Source organism: Triturus cristatus, chromosome 7, assembly GCF_964204655.1.
Source record: "Triturus cristatus chromosome 7, aTriCri1.1, whole genome shotgun sequence".
NCBI lineage: Eukaryota > Metazoa > Chordata > Amphibia > Caudata > Salamandridae > Triturus > Triturus cristatus.
Window position 1 is genome coordinate 926607669 of NC_140590.1, and position 14424 is coordinate 926622092.

Here is a 14424-nt window from a genome sequence, read left to right on the forward strand (position 1 = left end):
AACACTGTCTGTCCAAACCGGAAGGTCCGGCTTTTCGAAGCCCCCCAGTGCTTTGAGTGTGGGGAGTGGGGGCACATAGCACAAGCATGTCCCAACAAGAAACCAACCGAAGAGCCCATGGAAGTGGGGTATATTCCGAAATCCATCCTCTACACAGCAGAGTTTGACAGTGCTTTTCGTGTAAGTGTACAGGTCAATGGCCATTGAGTTAATGCCCTCCTAGACTCTGTTTGTCGGAAATCAGTTATACAAGGAGAACTGGTTAAGGCATCCCAAATCCTACATGAAACCTTGGTCCATATACACTGCGTACATGGGGACATTAAACCGTATCCCGTGGCCGACCTAACCATAACTCCTAGGGGTAGCTCTTCCTATACCATCAGGGTGGGGTTATTGAACGACCTTCCCGAAGAACTGATAATAGGGACTGACAACCCTGGATTTGTGGATATGTTCCTAACCACAGTAAATAATAGGGAGAGCAGTAAAGAGATAGGTAATCAGAAGGGCCCGTTCAACCTGCGCTCCTTCACAGGAACTTTAAGTTCAGCCAGTCCAACGATCCAAACCTCCAAAACGCTTGTCATAACGCCCAAACCAATAGGTCAAAGACCCCCTTTCCTACCCCCACTTCATTGTGTTAAATGGGTTATTGTACAGAAAGGGTTCAACTGAGGACGCTCCCCAATTACTGGTTCCTTTGTCCTTTAGAGAACAAATCCTCTTCTTTGGGCACTCACACCTGACGACCGGACACACAGGAACACAGAAAACCACAAAAAACATCTTGAAACATTTTTACTGGCCAGGAGTATATGCAGACATTAAGAAATACTGTCAGGAATGTACTATATGCCAGAAGAGAAATCCCTACAAGCCCCCTCGAATGCCCCTACAGCCGTTAATAATAATAGGAAATCCGTTTGAAGAGTGGTTATGGATCTCATTGGCCCCCTCCCAAAAACCACAAAGCATTGGCATAGCCAATAGGTCTCTCTTTTGGGACCTTATAAGTATTTAGTTATGCAGCACAATATCCTTGGTGCAACAACATCAACTGTTGCATGGCTAAACACTAATAAGGTCCCAAAAGCGAGACCTATTGGCTATGTCAAAGCTTGTTATTTTATGTATCTGGCATCCTGAAACAGAAAGTAACACATATTTCTGAGGTTTATTTATCTGCTAGTTCAACTTGAGATGTTTGAGATGATGCTGTACTATGCTTAGTAGACAATCACCATCCATTTTCCTGTATGCTTCCTTCTTAAATTCTCAGTAAAACTGATCTCTGCATGCAACAGAGACACCTTGAACGTGCTCTGGGTAGTAACGTGCACCTTTGAATAAGAGATTTCAGGAAAGCCATTATAACAGAGTCTAGAACCAATTGTAGCTACTATGTCAATGACACCAAAATATTTCACAATCCAGATTTTTAAATTAGTTTCAAAGCGATTTTTGATATTATGCACACATTTCCTAAACATTAGTCCATCCCATACCATCTCCATTTCTGAACACAGGGTGTCTAGCAAATTGTACTAAAGGAATAAATAATAAAAAACACCGTTCTTTCAAGGAATAGCATGTTAACGTATGTAAACATGTATGCAAATTATTGGAGCCCTGGGCATAAAATACTGCTCTCAAAAACACAAATGCCCTCTAAAGTCAGAAGTTAATAATGGAAAGGTAAGAGGATGGTGCTAAGACTAGAAAATAGCAATATATTCCTTGTGACGGCCCTCCTGCCATCTGCACTGCTGCCAGAGAACACCTTAAATGATCTACTTAGCTAAGATACTTAAACAGCAGTACAGTGCCAAGTGGTGTTCCCCGAAAGGTTAGGCTCCATCCCATTGTAAGTTTAATATTTTATGACTGTTAGTCAGGCCATACTGTCACTAGCTCAGACAGATAGAGAAATAAAATAATCACAGCTGTGTAGAGGGGAAGCACACAGCTTCTTGCCCAATCAAAACATGTACTCCTGCCCACCAACAAGCGGTCGGAGTAAAAAACCCTCTCTGTATTACACCTGAAAGCTCTTTTTTTCGGTTGATCACATCAGGTTACCGTCAATTTCCCTTCCAAGCCAGACCTAAAAACTACAGCCCTGGGGAGAAGGAAGCCAAAAGACTCCTACAGGACCCATGCACAATATTTATCTGAAGCAAATCACAGGGAAATTATCTTACCCCGCATATGTCCCAGTCTGGCCCGTTTCCCATGTCCTCGCCACGGTTTCCACGTAGCGTAGTGAATTACACATAGCTTAATTTGTACGGAAACGTGCGTTTTCCTTTAAATAGGACAAACGTTTGGACAATTAACAAGTGTAAGTGTAATGTATGTTGTGCTTTTTCTGTATGCTTTCCAATTGATTCATTGAAGGTAATTCAGGATTGCAAATCCCGCAACAAACTAGGGTGTCATATAAAAATATGTGACTGGAAACATGGCGTCCTAACAACATGAACCTCCGCTGTATTTCTAACACTGCTTTATATCTAGCAGTTGCAGCATGAATGAATGAATGAATAAACGAGTTAAGCATTTATTTAGCACACAAAACTTCAGGAAAAAAGTGTCTGGGCACTTCTTAAATCACTCAACAAAGAAAGGGAGGAATAAGGAGCTGGCAGAAGAGATGTTCTTTGGCAAAAAGGTGAGATTTCAGCCCTTTCCTGAAGCGTTCGTAATTCGGTGGAAACGAAGAGACATGGGCATGTCACTCCTTGCCTTGGCAGTCAGTACGGACAGCCTTGACCTCTCTGTCTGGTTCTTTTGTATTTGGGTGCATTGATCAAATATTGGTACTTAGGTCGTAGAGGACGAACACGAGTAGCAGTAGAGCATGGTAGAAATGTATGAACCAGGTGTTGTGCAATAGTGTTTAAAAAACTTTTTGTATTGTTGTGAAAGACTTTTGAATGTGATTTTAGCGGTCAGTTTGCCTGACTTTCCCTGTAACCTTTCACTTCTCCAACAATTAAACTACGTTTCTTTTAAAGCTTCTGCGTACCAGCCCTAGCATAAGATTAGGGTGAAGGAGTTCCAGTGAGGCAGATAATCACTCATTTATCAGATTGGAATTGTTATCTGGGTCTGACACTGCAAGTGAGAAACAGTGTGTCGTAATTGTATCCACCAACCATCGCAAACATCCACTAGGCTAATCTGATAATGATAGGAAACAAGCGGCCGCAAAAGTGATCGCGATAAAACATCAAAGCGGCTGTGCGGCCGCGAAAGTGAAAGTAATACCGGTCAAGCGAGGCGCGCGCGCCCGCGCACATGCATTGTAGCTCTAGGCTGGCCTGGTAGCACTTTTTGGAGCCCTCTCAATAAGTCTCGCCAGACCAGCGCATGCGCTGTGTCAGGCGAGACCTAAAAAGGGTAATCAGTACGCACTAGTAATTGTGGATTACACCACGCGTTACCCCGAAGCTTTTCCCGTAAGAGCCCCAACGACTCAGAACATAGCTGATAGAGATATTTTCCAGGGTAGGCTACCCACGTGAAATCCTAACTGACCAGGGCACTCCCTTTGTTTCACTATTGATGAAGGAAGTGTGTAAAACATTGGGTCTTAACCACCTCAAAACATCAGTATAACATCCCCAAACTGATGGCCTGGTGGAGAGGTATAATGGTACTTTAAAACTGACCCTCAAGAAAATGTTACAAGCTGAAGGAAAGGAGTGGGATCAACTCCTGCCTCTAGCGCTATTCGGTATCCACAGCCAAGTCCAAAACAGCCTTGGGTGTTCCTCCTTTGAGATGTTGTACGGGAGACAACCTCGAACTCTTCTGGAGATGACAAAAGAGGCCTGGAAAAAGGAAGAACCCAACAAGGCTAAAGGCTTTCTTGAATACACCCAGAACCTAAAATCCAAGATAGGAAAACTAAGGGATCTTGCCTACACCAGTTTAGAGAAAAAGAAGATAACACAAAAACACTTCTATGACAAAGGGAAAAAGTGTGGACGACTAACCTTAGATATCTGGGTTTTAGTATTAATGCCATCCTCCACTAGTAAATTAAAAGCGGAGAGGCTAGGTCCGTATAAAGTGGTGGTGACTGTTGGTAAAGCCTTCCCATATCCAAACATACCACATAATCTATTAAAGAAATGGTTGGGTCCGTTGCCTACGACAAACCATCAAGTGCTTCCCAGCCAATCCAAAATCGAATGGTCCTCACCCATCGTTTTAGTCCCTAAACCAGATGGCTCCATTCGTTTTTGTATGGATTTTAGAGCAGTTAATGCCATCTCAAAGTTCAACTCGTACCCCTTACCTAGAGTAGATGAATTAATAGAAAAATTGGGCGATGCACGATACATCACCACGCTAGATCTCACTAAGGGATACTCGCAGGTGCCCCTAAAAGAAGCAGATCGAGAAAAGACCACTTTTGTTACCCGACGGGCTATTCAAGTTTAATGTTCTCCCCTCTGGACACCACGGAGCACCCGCCACTTTCCAACGGCTAATGAATACCGTACTCCGTGATTATCAGGCCTTCTCATAAGCCTATTTAGACGACATAGTGATATTTAGTCCAACTTGGGAAGACCATATACAACACTTACAAACGATATTCCAGGCCTTCCAAAAAGCAGGTCTCCACATTAATTCACAAAAATCCCGGGTGGGGTTCCAAAAGGTCCACTACCTGGGGTATGCCTTAGGGAACGGGATGATAGCTCCACAGGAGGAAAAAGTGAGGGCAATCGTGGATACCCCTTTCCCATCAACAACAAGCATTGGCATAGCCAATAGGTCTCACCTTTGGGACCTTATAAGTATTTAGCCATGAAGCACGTACCTTATCTTGTGTGCTACAACATCTACTGTTCTTAAATTGTTTGATACATTTCACCTTCGGACGGATGGTACTGAAACCCTAACGGCAAGTGAGGAGGAAAAGAAAACTAATTTTGTAAGAGGCTGTGAAGTGTACATCTTGCTCACACAGCACCCAGGTACATATGCAGACCACTGACGGGTCGCGTGCAGTAACGGACGCTCTAGAAATAAAGACATAGAATTAAAAAAACTATATTATCTGAGACGGGGAAAAGAGCGGCCAGGCAGGGGACATAAATCACACAGCTGCAAATACCACCTACTGGCACAGGGAGGGGACATTGGATGAAGAGAATGGAGGAGAGGGCAGGAGAGTAGCGAGGGGTGAGATAGCAAAGAGGGAAAGGTCTGGAGAAGAAGAGAACTGATAGAGGCGAGAGTAGGAAAGAAAATAACAGAAGGGTGAGAGGCAGTGGTGAATGAAGGAGGGGTAAGAATGGAATGACTGAGTGAAAGGAGGAGGGGAAAGGACGGGGGACAGATGGTGAATGGAAGAGAGCGAAGGCCGGGGATGGGGTGGGGCGAGACATAATAAAGTAGGGAGAAAGTGAAGGTGCAGGACGGCGCGAGGATGGGTGCTCAGACAGTGAAGTGAAAAGGAGACACATAGAATGGCGGAGAATGGGAAGAGAGAGGAGACAGTAAATGGCAAAGGAAAGACGAATCGGGGACTGTGAGGAGGTGTGAGAATTGAGTGGGAGTAGAAGGGGCGAGCCAAAAAAGGAATGCAAATGCTGCCCTGCTTGGACTGGTCGGTGAATTTAAATAATATTTGCTGTCAGAGATGTCATGCTGTTGTTACCAGTGAACACAGTCAGACATGTCATGCTGTTACCCGTGAAGGCAGTCAGAGATGTCATGCTGTTGCCAGGGAGCACCTGGTTATGTGACGTCATGCTGTTGTTAATGAGCACACACTCACAGATGTGCTGTTACCCGTGAATCCCCGAAGCACAGCACAAGGCCTGACATCTCTTTCCCTGACCGCACCCCGTGAGTAAGGAAGGGCCGTGTTTGACACCCCGGGGCCTGCGGAGGCCGGAGTGGGGACAAGAGAGGCCCGGCCGCCCCCCCTTCTCCCGGAAAGTTTTGCGAAGTTTATTTCCATCCTCCGTGGGAACGAGTCAAGGCGGCGTCTCTGGCATGCTGGGAGGCAGGGATCCATGGAGCTCGGGAGGGAGGGGGGGTCGCCACCGAAATAGAAGCGGCTGGGAGGCCTGGAGTCCAATGGAATGGAGGAGAGGCGCCGCTGCGGTACCCGCAGCCGCATCCTCTGCTCTGAGGTGCACAGCGCCAAGCCTATTAACGCAGAAAAGCACAACAACACAGGCAGAGAAAAAAGCAAAACTCACCCAGGAAAAAGAAAACCTCCGCACAATTGGCATTTTTTTTTATTATTATTATTTTTAAAAATGGGGGGAAAACCCAGGACTAAAGTGAGATGGAAATAATTGATTGGAGGAAGCGGCGGCCGGAGGACTGCGGCTGCCGGGGCCTGGCGGGCTCTGGTGGCGGGAGGTAAACATGGGCTCCAAGCTCTGCTAATGGCGACCACCCTTGTCCTCGCCAAGGCCTGGCCCACTTACAGGAGGCAGTTGCCAGGCAACGGGCTCTGACTAACCATTTGCGCAATTACCTTTCTCCTTCCAGAGGGACACAGGCGGCTGGACTCAACAGCAACAGGAAGCAGAACGAGGTCAGCGGCGAAAGTGAAAGCACCGCGTTTGTAGCTAAAGTGCACCAGGGCCAGCACGGGAAACAGATGGCGCTGATGCTCGCTCCCGAGCACCCTAGGCCAGGGGACAAAGAAGGCGGGCATGCACCCGTCTTGGGCCAATTGCATGCTGTCTTTCTTAGAAAGACACACGCAAAGGGCAATAGTGGAATATAAAAAAGCACACGCCCGAGCATGTGTTTCGCACTTAAACGCCCTTACTAAAAGCCTCGCAGAGCAACTTATGCGCGCTGCCTCAGGCAAGACCTAAAAAGGGAGGTCCGAGCCTTTTTGGGTCTATTAGGCTATTATAGACGATTCATACCCCATTATTCGGAGTGTGCAGGACCCCTTACCGATCTCTTACGCAAGAATGTAAAACCCAAGGAGTTACAAAACCCTCCCGAGGCAGCCAAAACAGCGTTTTTCATATTAAAGAAAGCTATTACCAGTAGTCCGGTATTGGTCTCCCCAGACTTTTCTAAACAGTTTCTCCTCCAAACAGATGCTTCTGGGATAGGTGCAGTATTGTCTCAGATACTCCCTGATGGCCTCGAACACCCCATCCTCTTTGTCAGCAGAAAACTGTTTCCCCGAGAACAATAGTATTCCACAATTGAGAAGGAGTGCCTCGCACTGAAGAGGGCTACAGAGAAACTCCGTTATTACCTGGAAGGAAACTATTTTTTTTTTTATTCACTGACCATGCCCCTCTTCAGTGGGTATGTAGGAATAAAGGCCAAAATCCCCGTATTCTATGGTGGTTTCGCGCCGTACAGCCTTTTTCCTTTGAGGTGAAACATAGGAATGGCACTCTCCATTGGGATGGGGACTTCCTTTCTCGGATGTTTTCTCTCCCCAAGCGGGAGAATCGTAGGATGGGGGGGGTGTCATGAATCCATCGAGAACTGCAGGGACACTAAGTGCGAGGGGGAATGGTGGGCAGTTCCTGACGATGAGGACTCTCTCCTCTCTCCACAGGTGACGGATGGTATGCCGTGGATAGAGTACACTTCTCCGGCCGACCAGCCGGTGTATCCCTTTAACTGGGCACATGAAGAGCGGGACCACACCCCTGACCACCACGTCACCCTCCACGAGCCAATTGCAGAGGATCAGCCTCCAAGAGTTGGACCCATAATGAGGGAACCCGGAAGACGCAACAGCGATGAACCAGCATTGTGGATGCCAGAGATGCTGAGCCCCAGAGGAGACGGCGTGCAACCAGAACCAACGGGAGCAGAATTGCGGGGATCCAGAAAGCCAGGAGGCCAACGTGACCGCCTCTCGCCCAGCCACGTTCCCGGAGCAACGTTGCTTGCCCAGGTACGTGTTCGCTTCGCTGGGTGGGCCGGGAGGAGGGAAAGAACCGGGGAGTAGGATGCCGATCTCAAGCCGGTGTTGACTCCCTTTCCCCGCCGCACTCACCTCCTAACATTACGTACCGCCTTAGTAGCACTCGGGTGATCCCCTCACTCCCTATCCTGAAGGAAACATTAAGAGGACAAAGATTTGAAACATCCTCTCTTTTCTTTCTTTTTTTTTTTGTGTGATTATCATCATGGACTATCCCTGAGGTCAAGTCGTCTCCGGAAGATGCTTGGAGACTGCCAGACTGGTTCATCCTTGCCCTCGCCCAGGACAAAGAAAAGAAAAACACGGACTTTGTTTTGTCCACTGTGAATCATAAAACACTAAGGAAGAATAAAAAGTGTATAAGAAAACCCCTTAGTTTACTTCTCTTGCACGGGTTCCAGCCCACACGCTCACTGATGGAATATCTCATTTCAGGACCACGCAGGCTTCTGGACGCAAACATTTTGTCCTGGTATCTGATCCTTCACCCTGCAAAAGCACAGTACCTAGGCCCTTAACGTTGGCATCAGTGATAATAGTACACCTCAACTTGGGAATGAACGCTCGTAAATTGGGTGCCTTCGACAACTCCTCCTTCAATTCCACAAATTCTTCCTCACTCTGTTCGTCCCACCAAAACGAAACACCTTTTTTAACAAAAGTCTCATCCTAGAGCACTTGGATGCAAAGTTAACAATGAATTTGCTGTAGTACTTCACCATGCCCAAATATTTCAACAATTCATCCTGCTGGATGGAGAAACCAATTCTTTTATCGTTTTGACCAAACTTGATTTTGGCTTAACCCCATCTTTGACACTTCATGTCCCAAATACTCAATAAACGACTGCCTGAACTTACACTTCTCTCTCTTAATAGTCAAGTTCATCCGTTCCATCCTCTCAAGAACCATCCTCACTCTCTCATTGTGGATGGCAGTATCAGGACCAAAAATCAAGATATCATCTTGGTAAATTTTAATACCATCCACATCTTTCAAAACCTTCTCCATGACTCTCTGAAAAACAGAGGCCGCAGACACCAGCCCAAACGGCATTCTCTTAAACTGGTATGTACCAAATGGAGTAACGAAGGCTGTTAAATCCAGAGACTCCTCCTCCACTTCGATTTGATGATAGGCAGATTATAAATTGATCGACGAGAATACCTCCGCACACCCCAACGATGCCAACATCTCAGTAATGATAGGTATAGGATACTTGTCAACCACCACCCCCTTATTAAGTTCACACAAATCCACGCAAAGACGCAGGTCACCATTACTCTTTTTAGCGATCACAACCGGAGCCAACCAATCTGTTGCTTAAACCTCCTCAATCACACCCTAACTCAACAATTTCTCCAGTTCCAACTTCATACCATCTCTGACAGAAAAAGGTACATTACGCACCTTGCTGCACTTGGGTTGCACACCACTCCTCAATTTAATGTTTTGCTTGTAATCCTTGAGACATTCCAACTCATTCCTGAAAACAGAGGGAAATTGAGAACCCAAACTCTGAACAAACTCTGAGTCAGCCCAACCTTCCACCTGAGAAACAGACTGCACCACGCTCTTAACAATGATGGGAGGATCGCTGTTAAGGTCAAGCATCACACCAAGATCTTCCTGATGAAACCAACTCAGTATGCTATCACAGCGCATAGACATGTACACTTTCCCAGAAATCACTCTGCCGCTGTACTCAATGGTGCCCATAAAATACCCCCTCAGTTCAATAGGTTTGCAACTGTATGCTAGTGGCCTAATGTCAGGTTTGCACAGATTCACCTCATTTACCAAGTGCCTTTCATAAAACACATACGACACCAATGTGATCTTCACACCAGAATCAAACAATTCTTTGGTGGGTTTGTGGGTTTACCGTTGACTAATGTCATCAATGGGGCACTTGTATGTCACTGCATCCACCTGCAAAACTATTTGACCACACTCAAAATCCACGTCCTCGCCCATCACACATCCACTTTCTTAACCTTTATGTTACCCTTGACACTTTTACATTCACTCAAAAAATGAGCCACCTTTTCGCAGCTGCCACACACCACCTTAGGGGCAGGGCACTCTTGATAGAAAACCAAATGGGTGGCACTACCACATCTGAAACATTTCCTTCAATCATTAAATTTTACATTGCTGTCATAACCCTTGTCCATCTTTTCCCCAGTTGATATCACAGATTTCGTCTTTGATGAATCCCCTCTATCTTTAACAAGTTGAACTTTCACTTTGGAGTCCTTCTTGATAACCTCATCGCATTTCAAAGAGTGTTCGATTTTCTTTGCGATTTCCAACACATCCTCCAAAGATGGGTCATCCTTTAACCAAAGTTCATCACTGACCTTTATAATATTGCATCTAAGCATGAATTGATAGCTAATTCTTTCTGAAAAGGTACCTGCAAACTTGCACGAAGAAGCCAATTTGCTCAAATCTGTCGCATCATTTTCCACACTCTCCCCATCTCTCTGCACACGCCTACCAAAATGATACCTCTCTAAGGTGGTGCTGACCTTGGGTAAGTAATGGATGTCCACCATTTAATGGAAATCTCATATTCATTCATGTCACACGCAACCTCATCTGAAAGGGGAGGTAAATGATCAAAGACTTCTTGACCCTCAGACCCCAAATAGTGTAACAGCAACGCTGTTTTGTGTTCAAAGCTCAACGACGCACCACACACCCTGGCATAGTGTTCAAAAACTTTCTTCCAATTGTTCCACTTAATCATGGGTGCACCAGGAAGAGATAAGACAAATGGTGGTGCAGGTACGTTTTGCATTTTAAAGCCAGAGCAAGTGTAACATAAACAAGATAATGTTGAGAAAGCAAAGATCACCCTTTTGAAATAGCAGTAAAAGAAATAAATAGTCTCACCAACTTAAATGTCACCAACTAAAGGGCGTGCATATCGCTGATAACGACAAGCACAGAAGGCACATATAGTGTGCGTATCGCTGAAAAGCTCGGTGCAGCATATGTGGAAAGACTGCAGGTGAGCGTGTGCTGCAAGATACGGAAATTGACTAAACGGGCATGCGCATCACGTAACACGACAAGGGCTGAAGAGTGTATATGACACTCAAAGCGTGCGTATCGTTGAGGAGCTTGAAGACACAACGCACGGGAAGACACAAACACGCATGAGATTAAGTGTGCTTATCGCTGACAACGACTCTGTGAACTGAAAGGAGGCTCTGCGCCTGTGAAATTACTTTTCCAATATGGCGGTCAACAACGTAATAAAGCGTAATTTCTCTAGGAGCAATTGCTTCCAGAGGAGGTTATGTCAATCTCCTAAAATGGCCGCCGACGTGAAACCTTGAACGTGGGTTTCTACAGGAAATAGGCACAATTTGCCTGCGTGAGAGTGCAATGGGATGCACGCAGCGTGAGCAGGAGGGAGTGCGTTGCTTGAATCGCGCTGGGTTTCCAAGCTTTCCAACCAAGCAGATTCACAACTGCGCAATTTAAAAGGTAACAAAGTACGTAACTGTTGGGCTTGGGTACGCGCAAAGCACAAAGAGTTACACTTTGGATAGAAGACCAAAAGTCTTCTAGCCCAAAAAAACGCAGCGTACTCAATGAACACTCAAAGCCTGCCAGTAAAACGGTCACAGTGTGATGAGAACGGGCATTGCAAATTAGCTGAGCGTAGTGCACGCAGGGTACTCACAGATCACTTGGAAATAGGTGTACCAACAATGCTTGCCTCATTAAACTATCACAGTGGGATAAGGACGGAGACTCCACTCCAGATTTGTGCAGTGCAGAGTATTCGCCTAGTGGTGTTGAGGTGTTCTCTCCCTCAAAGACATGGGGGTCCTCCAGCTCGTCGCCAGTGTAATAAAGTGGAGGAGACACAGGAAGCAGGATAACTATACTTTATTCAGTATACACTCAGAGAAACACCCCTCCACCATGCACCCGGAAGGACCGACCTTGCTGCCCAACCGTCCTCTGTGGAATCAACCCTTAGCAAGGAATCCAGTGATTCCACAGAGGACTGCATGACACCCGTGACAATGAGCTCATGGAGGACCCCTGTTGCCAAGAGCAACCCAGATACTGCTTCTAAGCACTATTTTTGCATGTAATCTTTAAACATTCATATCACGACTACTACTGATTGGGTTTTTATTGTTTTGGTCTTGTTTTAATTAATTAGGTTCTATTTTTCTAAACTGGTGTGGATACTTTTTGTGTGGTGTTGTCACTGTTTGAAGTGTTGCACAAATACTTTACACAGTGCCTCTTTAGTTACGTCTGACTGGTCTGTGGCAGGCTAACAGAGGGTGAGTACAGGATAATTTAGGGTGTGCTGAGACTTACCCTGATTAGGATTGTGGTTCCTGCTTGGACAGGGTACATACCTCTTCTAATCAGAAACCCAATTTCTAACTAAGCCCTAAACCAATTTCTTTAAATTACCTTCCCTGATTACTTCTATTTTAAAGGTTGATTTTAATGATGTCTTACATGACCTCAGAATTTAACCTAATGGTGAGTCAGGGTATGAATTCTAATGTGGACGGTTCCAGGATCTTCGAAAGAATACACAGCAGGATCATGCTAAGAGAGTTAGGAGTCAGTTCACCTTGCTGATGCCTTTAGAAGGTTGTGGTCATTGTACAAAAGTTACAATTATGGATCAGCGAATCATTGCTATAGTCCTGTCAAATCAGCTGTAAAGCTTGACCGCCAAAAGACTGCCTTTGTCAGACCTGAAAACTTGTTGGCGAGTTTCTGGATTCCTTCTCTGGGCCAACTCTCAGTCCAGTATTCTTAAGTGCAGCTGTGCCAAGTCCATCTCTCATGTGAAGATGCGCTATGGACGTGATTCCACAGGACTGTGAGTGGGCTGTGTTGGGATTGATTAACTACTGTGTACTGCTACATGACCACCGATGAGCCACTGGCAGAATACTTTGGGGCAGGTAGGTCAGGGTCAGGGTTCGCTAAGTAATAGACAAGGTTAATGGTGGGATGAGTCAATTAAATATTGATTGGTCAGTGCGATGGAGCCTCAAAGATTCCTCTGGAAGTGCGGCATGGTACTGATGGCCTGACTCCAGACATAATGTCCATAGCTATGCAGGTGGCAGCATCAATACACTTCAAGGAGGAGCTGGCGAGGTGGCATTGGCCAGTTCAGTTATGCTCACAACATGGATGTCTGCTTTCTTTCTTAGTTGTTGGCAGGACCAGTTCGCTGTGAGAACATTTGTAACTTCAAATTGTAACTTCTTAGTGGTTGTCAGCTTGTTAATGGATCTGTGGTGGCTCTTCTAAGACATGTTGAGTCAATTCTTGAGTGTGAAGATAGTTTGCATGAAGGCACAGGAGGAAATGAGCTCTTAGGCCAGAGCAGATCTGTCAGTCAGGACAATTGTATGATACACAGCCTCCCCTTACCAGGGAGGGGAGCAATGTGGATGCTGCAGGAGGCAGTGAGATGTGAATTTAGATGCTGGTCTCACTATGTGTCATCTCAGCTGCCCCTCTGCTAACAGGTCATGTAGTGCCCTTTTACATCTGAGGGGGGCGGCTTGCACGCCAGAGCAAAAAAAGCGTCAGGATTCTCTGACAGCCAGCAGTATATAAGGTCAATGAGTAACAAAGGAACAAAGTGATTTGGTGAGTCAGTGTCAACCGCCCAAGATACTTCCATTGGCAGGCGGCTTCAGCTTGGTATTGAGGCTTGGCACCAGTGTAGAGGTGTACACCTCTTTTCCTTCCATATGAAAATTAGTCTTATCAAAGTGTGAGATGGATGACTCCACAGCAGGCAGGCACTAGTTAGGCCTAATTGATGGTGTTGCTGCTTGGGTCTCCTGGGAGGGACAGCAGTGTGGGTGGTGCTGGGCAAGGATTACTCACTGTAGACAGCCTTAGTTGGAAAGCTGCAAGACTGGTGATGAATCGGTTAAGGATAATGCCATGTCCAGATGAGACGTTCATTCATGGGACAGGGCCATTATACACCACTTCTCCTCCACCAGCACTGGGTGAAGAGCTGAAGGACTCAGCCTATTCGGGAGAATGCAGACAGGCGAACCATCCTGGGGATCCTGACAGGGCCTGAGCAGCAGCACCAAGGCAAGAAGAGGGTCGCCCTATGAGTGATGCAGCGGAAGTAGGAGCGTACTGTTGTGTCCTGAGTGGAGCAGGACGCATTGTGACCTCCGGGACCTATGCATGCCAGAACACACCAGGACACTGGTTGCCTTTGCCAGCAGAGTCCATAAAAGCACAGAAGCAAGATACTTCCAAATCGAGAGGGTGGCTCTCGCCATAAAGTGGAGGTACACACACTTTCACCTATATTTGTATTTAGAAAAAATTCAAAGTGATGATAAACCACAAGCCGCTTACCAACATTTTCATTCCAGCTCTCCATCGCACATTGAAAAATAGGTATTACAGCTGCAGAAAAAACAAATTTGACA